The sequence below is a fragment of the Dermacentor albipictus genome, chromosome 7 (genome assembly GCF_038994185.2).
Source record: "Dermacentor albipictus isolate Rhodes 1998 colony chromosome 7, USDA_Dalb.pri_finalv2, whole genome shotgun sequence".
In the NCBI taxonomy this organism is placed as follows: Eukaryota; Metazoa; Arthropoda; class Arachnida; order Ixodida; family Ixodidae; genus Dermacentor; species Dermacentor albipictus.
The window spans coordinates 118,237,338-118,246,301 of record NC_091827.1 but is presented as its reverse complement, the minus strand read 5'-3'; positions in this window follow the sequence as shown (position 1 = coordinate 118,246,301).

Genomic DNA, 8,964 nt, shown 5'->3' with positions numbered 1-8,964 from the left:
GTACTTTCTGTTACTTTACAGCTGTTCTTTTTCAGCGTCAGTTGCGCTTTCCATAGTCATTTCATTGGAAATTTGTTGTTCGCAGAGCTCTTACAGAATCATGTTAAATCAGTATTTCTTCGCTCGGCTAGGCAATCTCGAAGACGCGCTCCAAGCTGCTCATGTTCGGTAGCCACGTAGGAACAGTTACTGAAAGTTTATTTACCGTAGCTTCAATAATTACGCACACAACTCAACCTACTCCGCATCCAGAGTTATTAATCTGAACACTAGAATTATAAAATTGTGTCACCAATATTTCTATTGGTATAATAGTTTTTTTTTCTGCCGTTCAAGGCAGCCGGTATATTGATTGTGCTGTAGGCTTCTTACAAAGCGAGTGTGAAGCATGGACAAGTTTTCTTGGTGCAAATCAAATTCATGAGCGTAAGCAGATGTGCCCTACCATGCATTTCTGTTTTTATAATCGATTCTCCTACATTATACAAGGAGTACCTCAGCGGTACGGTAAATCACACAAGTTGTGCAAGAACATTGTGCGCGCTCCCGATAAGAATTCTGAGCGTTGGTGGCATCAGGCTCGGTTTCCAGGCATCATCACTAATAAAAACAGCTTCCTGTTGGAAAGCACTGGATACATTTACAGTACTTTGTAACATATCAATCAATACGTACATGTACAGTACTCACGGATTGAAATAGGACATTCGGAGCGCGTGGCCGTCGCTACATGCAGCGCCCCCCGTGGATGCTCATAGAACCAAGGTGCTGCATTGTGGTATAGCGCGAGGGGGAGAACATCTATGGCGCAGAATTACTCCTTCCGGTCGCCAACGGGCCGGCCTGTGATTTACCACACTGCCTGCGTGGCGCTGCAAGGCTTGCGCGTTCGTGTGCCGACCGAAATGGTTCGGCGGTGCGCATTGCCCGTTTTGCGGCGGCGTCTACTTGCGGATCTTGCTTGCGCGTTTTGGCCATGCGGCACGCATGCTGTGCAGTTAAGACACAGGATTCAGCTACGTGATAGCGCCGTACGTGCCTTCATTGACATGATCAACACGTGCACAAAAGAAAAGAAAGTTTATTTTGTCCGTTTTGTAACGACAAAAAAGATAAGAAGCAGTCACAGGCCTGTCCTCGTGCAACATTTAAACGAAGTCTTAGTATTTTGTTGGTTCGCCACTAGCAGCGAATACGGAGGCAATTCTGCGTGGCAAGCTTTCGTAGAGGCTATCGCCTAAGGAAGAAGGCGCTAGCTTCTCCCATTCTTCTTGAAGAGCCGCGTACAGGTTGTCCGAAGAACACCTGTGGAATGGCCGACGAGACAGGGCCTTCTTTATTTCAGCCCATACATTCTCAATAATATTAACGTCCGCACCTTGCGGAGGCCAGTTCAGCACCATCACACACTTGTCTTCCAGCAGGCGAGTCACGGATGCTACGGTGTGAACTGGGCTCCGGTCGTGCTGGAAGTAAAACAAGCCGTCCTTAGATGGGCCAACCAGGGCGTACGGCATAAGGACAGTGTCGAGGAGGTCTAAGTATGCTGCGGCATCAAAGCGGCTGTCCGGGCGTACAAGCGGACCCAAGCTGTCTTTGCAAATACACCCCCACACGTTCACGCTACATCGACCGCTGCTTGCAACACGATGCAGATTTGGGGTGTCGAACCTGGCCGAAGGAAGCGGAAAGAACACAAGACATTATTTTACTTCACTGCGATTGATAACCGCGACAATAGGGGTCCGGCTCTTGAATGTTGGCAGAATGCACTGCTTTAGTGACCATTTCTACGAACTGCTTGTGTCCAACCCACGAAACAAGGCGCTCATGAAAAGTTTTTTGGCGTGCGCTCTGCTGACAGGCGCTTCTGCTGACGTCAGTACGACCAACAATGCCGGGTGTTATCATTTCGAGGCTGAATAAAGAAGGCAGTTTCTCGTCGGCTACTACACAGGTGTTCGCACGAAATAAGCTATTCTTTTGTGGAGATGTTTATCATATCTACGAACGCACACAAGGCGCAATCTCGCAGCTGGATCCCGTGTCTTGCTTGCACAGCATGCGTGCCGCATCGCCAAAGCGCGTGCAATGAGAGCGTCGTCTGCTCGCGCAGGTGTGCACCGTCGAGCCATTTCGATCAGCACACGAAAGCGCGCAAGCCTTGCAGCGCCACACTGGCAGTATGTTAAACCACAGGCCGGCTCTTTGGCGACCGGAAGGAGTAATTCTGCTCCGTAGATGTTCTCCCCCTCACGGTATACCACAATGCAGCACCTTGGTTCCATGAGCATCCACGGGGGGCGCTGCATGTAGCGACGGCCACGCGCTCCGAGTGTCCTATTTCAATCCGTGAGTACTGTACGTTATGAGAAGTGCTGAAAAATTAAACTGAGGGTTTTCTTGCATATATATATTTTTTGCTAGCTAATCTTAAGATCTAAAAGAAGAAAATACGGTAAATTTGCAACAGTTCATGCTGACATAAGTACAGTCACGTAAAATATGAGCTCCGGCACAGTACCGTGGTGGAACTGGCCCCTAGACTACAGGGTTACATAGAACCACGAAGTGCTAGTTTGATAAATACCAGTAATTGGAAAGTGTTTAGCTCTTGAATTTTTTGTATGTCGGCGCCGCTGTGCAGTCTCCGGGGCCCTTTTTGCCACGAGGACTACGCACTATGTAATAGCGTAATGGTTAGCACGCCCAGCTTCGAAATGCTGAATTTTGCGACTACATGGGCTCGAAGCCCGGTGGTTTGTTTTTGAAACCAGTTTCCTGTGCTCTCTGGTGACGGCGAAGCTCAGAATGAAGCGTCAGCGTGACGACATCGGTTAGCCGTTAGCGTAATAGAATAAGCGGGCTTGCAAGGCCGCGCCAAAGTTGAAAATGTATTCAGAGGAAACACAGTATGCTCCTGTCGACAAGAAAAAGTGATACATAACGAGCGCTGTTGTTGAGTGAGGCTGTAGACCGATAAGGCCACCAAAGACATGACCAAGTTCCTATCCAGGTGAAGAACGCAAATGTACATCGACAATGTGTCAACTAACATGTAATTGATGCCTCATTAATGTCATTGCTTGTTTGTGTTGTCTCTTGCACGGCCGAGTAGTGCAAGTGACGACACTGGAGAGAAACCGGTGAGGGAAGTCCTCGAAAAGTACGTTAGGATAGCCGTATTGAACGTCAATGCCTTGTTGAAGAAAGCCTGCGACTTCAATTGCTCAGGTCGTAGAAAGGCTTGAGTGGTAGCATACCGTTGGGCATACTTCGTAACCGCAGCGACAAACACATACTTTGCGAGAATAAGTGAAAGAAAGAGGCCCAGTGAGCTGGACGCCCTTTTTCAGCTCTGGCATAGTTTGAAAACATAACCTGGCGAAGCCTGATGCCCAAAATACTATATGCCAACTTAACTGAATCAACTTGGTCGTTCTTACGCGACATGTCGCGGTGGCCTGCCACCAGGACAACATGGAGTTGCGGCGATGAGAGTTTACATTGGTTGCAAGAGAATGAAAAGATGCACATCAGGAATATCCACGGGATGTTTCTACGGTACAAGATCAACCCCCCCCCCCCCCCCTCCGCGCAGAAGAACAAAAAAGAAAGCTTGCGTATAGGGGCATCAAAGGGAGGAGCACTACGGCGCTTGCTGATCTCTTTCAGGTTGTCGTCAGCCTTTCATTCAGCGTTTATTTGTGAGAAAATGAGTTCAAGTTAGGTTTATTTTCATCACAATGGCGGGCGTAATCAGAGAACAATTCAACGCGTTTCATTAAAGGATGCCTGGGCACTCCGTGTAGACTAGGCACGACAATGATAGCAAGAAATCTACATTGTTAGAGAGCATAATTCGAAAACAAGCTCACTTATTGATTATCATCATAATGAACCTATTTAAGGTCCAGTGCAGGAGAAACGCCTCTCTTTCCGATGTCCAATTACGCCTGTGCTGCACCAACTGATTCCAACTGGCGCCTGAGAATTGCTTAATTTCGCCATCGCACCAAGTATTTTGCCGTCTTCGACATGCCTTTCTCTTCTCTTGACCCATATTATGTAACCATAATGGTTCGCCGGTTGTCTAACCTACGCATTACATGACCTTCCCAGCTCCATTTCTTTATGTTAATGTCGATAAGAATATCGGTTATGCCCGTTTGATTGCTTATGCACAACGCTGTCTTCCTGTCTCTTAACGCTATGCCTTGGTTCCATCGCTCTTTGTGCAGTCCTTAACTTGTTTTCGAGCATCTCTGTCAGTCTCCAAGTTTCTGCCCCGTATGTTAGCACCGGTAGAATGCATTGATTGTACACCTTTCTTTTTAGTGATAATGGTAAGCTTCCAGTAAGGATCTGAGTATGTGTGACATACTCGCTCCAACCCAATTTTATTTTTCTATAACTTTCCTTCTCAGGATCAAGGTCTCCTGTGAGTAATTGTCCAAGGTAAACATACTTTTTCGCATACTTTAGGAGATGACTGAAACTTATTTATGTAGTGTAGCAAAAAGCAATTACCTCCAGATTATATCTGTGGAGGACACAAGTAATGAACAGGCTGAAAAAGAAAACAGTGCTGTAGATCTATAATAGACAGGATAGACCATTCGCGTCTTGGCAACAGGATAAGGTTGCTCCTGAAGGCAGAAACTCTAGTGGGCAATTAAGTCGGCCAGTTGGCTCTCGCCGCTTCGAAATCTCGCAAGGAACGCGTTGACAACACGACGACAAGCCCCTGTACCCTAAGAAACAAAGGCAACTTTTTTAAAGTGAAGCTTTCCTTGCTTCTTCGTTTGACTTATCCGCTGGTGGTCTTGCTCTCTTGCCCGCCGTGTCGGAGGGGGGATAAGAGCGCGCATATACATGGAAAGAGCATGGAAAAGAGGAAAGGCGGTGCAAGGAACTCGTTCGGACTTTTTCATCGCCTCACATGTGTATAGTGCCCTCTCGAGCTCCCTGGAGTCATCACATTAGCCCCTTGACAGCCGTAATTATCTGTGACCCCCAGGAAAAAGCCTTGCACAAACTGCAGCGCTTAGCCTTATCCTAACGTGCAAGTCCTGGAATGGTAGACAGGGGGCAGGGAAAAGAGGTGGAGAATGGGTAGAACCGTGGTACTCGCGAAACGAGTGAATAACAGCCTTTCAAATTCTTGCTCGCAGTTCTGATACAGGGAGAAGGGACGTGACCTGGAATATGTGCCGTGAGCATATAACGGAACTCTACTGCTATAGACACTACAATAGTTGCGGGCAAACGGTACTGTCTGATTCTTTTGTCTTTAAAAAATAAGCACCTCGCAGATTTGTCAAGTGAGTGACTGACAAAGGGCGTGCGCATGCAAAGCCGCAAAATAAAACCGTAGGGTATAGGTGGCACCACTGAAGTCGTCACACGTCAAATCAGCACTTCTGTGCCCATCTCTGTAGCTTGATTGTTATGGCATTGCTCGAGATTTGATTTAGGAACACTTTAAAGAATACCAGGTTATCAAAGTTAATCCGTAGTACTCCTATACCGCGTACCGCATAATCCGATAGTCTTTTGGCACGTAAAGCGCCCTAATTCAGCCAGCATGTCTGCAGTGATGCGATGTCACATGTGAAGCAATGACAATGCTCGACCCTCTCACAGGTTACAAACAATGGCGCACAACGACTCCTCAAGCATAGACTGCTCGTGGTATGTTATATACTACGCAGACAAAGAGCAGTAGTGCTCGCAAAGTAAGATTTCCCATCAACTCGCCACTCCCACATTGCACTATGCGCTTAAGAAACATACATTCGCAGTCAGCATTGCCGCTAATTACCGCCAATCAAAGAAACAACACAGATAGCTTCGCTTACATCGATTCGCACAGAGCGTGGGATCGGCATAACTTTTTAGACTGTGAATTTATTGCACATGAATAGCGCTCATTAATGCAATATTTGCATTCGCAGTGAGTAAAAGCGGCTGTCGTGTGTGTATCGTGTTTTATAAAGACAAGCGCATCATGTTAACTTCTTTTTAACGCAGCATTATTACGCATGCACACTAACGATGGAATGAATAAACATGCCCTCGAAAGCTATCTTAAACATGCTCCCTCTCCTACCCTCAACGCATGAATAGTTGAGCAAATGAAGCAACGGTGCTCTTTGTTGACTGACTCTGGGCTCGATTGTATTCTTTGCGCGAATCACATGAAACATAGTGTCAGAAGTGGGTGGCCACATGTGATAGAATTCTTAAAGCCTCCTGAACCGTTACGCCAGAGTGGCGACATTGGCAACCAATGGACGCCTTTTAAGCGAAAATTCGCTTGTAGCAGCCTCGGTGCGAAGACACAAGCCTCAGGATGATAGCACGAAGACTGCCCTACTGCTCAGTTTAGGAGGCGACGATATGTTGGAAATCTACAACTTCAGTTTACTGAAGACGCCGAAAGAGTGAACTATGCGACCATTATCAAGAACTTTGACGAGTACTGCGCAGCGCAGGTAAATGAAATACACGAGCGGTGCCTATTTCGACCACGAGTCCAAGCGGAAGGTGATCCGTTAGAACCAATGGCCTGGGACCTGAGGCACCTGGCGAAATCATGCAACTTCGGTGTATTGGAATGTTCCATGATCTGTGACCAAATTGTATTTAGAACGAGCGACGACAACGTGTGCCAGAAGCTGGTACAGGATAAGGAATTGATACGGGCGAAAGTAAGGAGGTGTGCAGAGCCGCTGAGTTGTGAGATGCACCAGATCAACTTTGGGCACGCGAACAGCAGAAAGCTGACCGTATCCAAGCAAGGCCAAAGGAAACTGGTGTATCCGCAGTATTGAAAGGCAGTAGGTGTGGTCGGGAGCTCGGCTTGAGGAATTGTGCCGCGTTTGGACGGACCTGTAGACGATGCGGAGGCAAGAACCATTTTGCTGTGCAATGCAGGAGCAACAGGCAAGTGGCCGAAGTCATAGCTGACGAAGACTTCACGATTCTCGACGTATCGGTAGATGCTGTCTAAAGCCATCGTGATTGGGCAAGCACATCAACTTGAAAGTGGACACAGGTGCACCAGCCAACCTTCTGCCGCATGGTATGTACCGCGCACTATAGCCAGTGGCATAAATACGAGAAAGTAATTCAGTGCTACACTCATATGGGGGAGGACTCATCAAGCACTTGAGTGTAGCCAGACTGAAAGTCGTAATCGGCAAGACGGCGACTGAAGTCGACTTCTTCCTTGTAAAGAAGGTACGCGCGCGAGTTGGGGAGGAATCATCAAGCACTTCAGTGTAGCCAGACTGAAAGTCGTAATAGGCAAGACGACGACTGAAGTCGACTTCTTCCTTGTAGAGAAGGTACGCGCGCGATTATTGGTCTCGAAGCAAGCGAACGCCTCGGGCTCTTCGTCAGGTCGGTTCATGCAAGGACAACAAAGGGAACCACAGAGTTCATGCAGGAATACAACGTCGTCTTCAAAGGCACCAGATGCCTTCAGTGGTAGCACAAAATGGTATCGTGACAAGACATCGTGCCTACGGTCCGGATGGCTAGACGAGTACCCCTGGCGCTGCTGAAGCCACTGCGGGCTGAACTCGACAGGATGCTCAAGGCCGATGCCATTGCCAAGGTTGAAAAGCCAACGGACTGGGCAAGTCCGTTAGTTATTGTCAAGAAGAAGGACGGTCAGCTACGTATATGCATGGATACTAGGAAAATTAATGAAGGTCCCAAGCGGGAGCACTTACAGATGCCTCGTCGCGAGGACACAGAAGCCAAACCTGCGGCAGCGCGATATTCTTCGCAACTAGACGCCAAATATGGATTTCGTTAAGTACCGTTACATGAAGAAATATCCAGGATCTGTACATTTTCGACCCCGATTGGGCGCAATCGTTTCCTCAGGCTTTCTTTCCACATAGCATCAGCATCCAAAGTATTTCAAGGGTACATGAACCAGATATTTGACGGGGTTCCTGGTGTATGTGTCTACGTCAACGACGTCCTAGTTTGGGGCTTTTCAAGAAAAGAGCACGACTAAATGCTACGAGCAGTCCTCCAGTCCGCGCGTAACGTGGGTGTAAAATTCAATGCCTAAAGATGCGAAATTATTGTGCCAGAAATTTATTTTCTTGGCCATGTCATTTCCGAAAACTGCATTCGGCGAAGTCCAAATTCAGTCAAATCAGGCCTACATCTACCGCCACCAAGGGACAAGAAAGGAATTCATTGAATGCTAGGTGTCGTCAGCTACTTCAATAAGTTTCTACCGGCACTTGCAGAAAACCCTAAGTTACTCCGACACCTCATAAGAAAAGACAGTGTTTTTGATTGGCAGGATAACCATGCCACAGAATAGAACCATATCTGTGCCGTTTTAAGCAGCCATCCAGTTCTGGCTATGTTCAACCCGATGCGTGATTTTAAAATAGCTTCGTTTGCATCGAAAAGTGGCATCGGCTCAGCATTGCTACAGCGTTACGGGGACGCTTGGAAACATGTTGCGTTTGCTTCGTGAGTACTCACGACACCCAAAAACAATATTCACAGGTTGAGAAGGAGGCGTTGGTTGTGGTATACGGGTGCGAGAAATTTCACCACTTTGTGCATGGGCGCATGGCCATCCTCGAAACAGACCACCGCCCCCTGATCAATATTTCGCAAAATGCAATTGATGACATGCCACCGCGACTGCAGCAGAATACAATTTCATTTGGCACTTCGTCCCAGGAAAGCAGTTCGTGTTGCCAGACCTGCTGTCGCGTGCCTCTGTAGGAAAACCGCCAAAGGATGAAGCAGAAGAAGACGTCGATATTCACGCCGTAAGTATTGAATCGTCGCTTGTAAGCGGTGCCACGTTAGAGCGCCTGTCAAAAGCAAGGTGCAATGACAGCTACTTGTATAGTATCGTCACGTGCTTTCAGAATAACCAACCTGTGCAGGGACGGTTTAAGCATTTTGAAAGTGCGC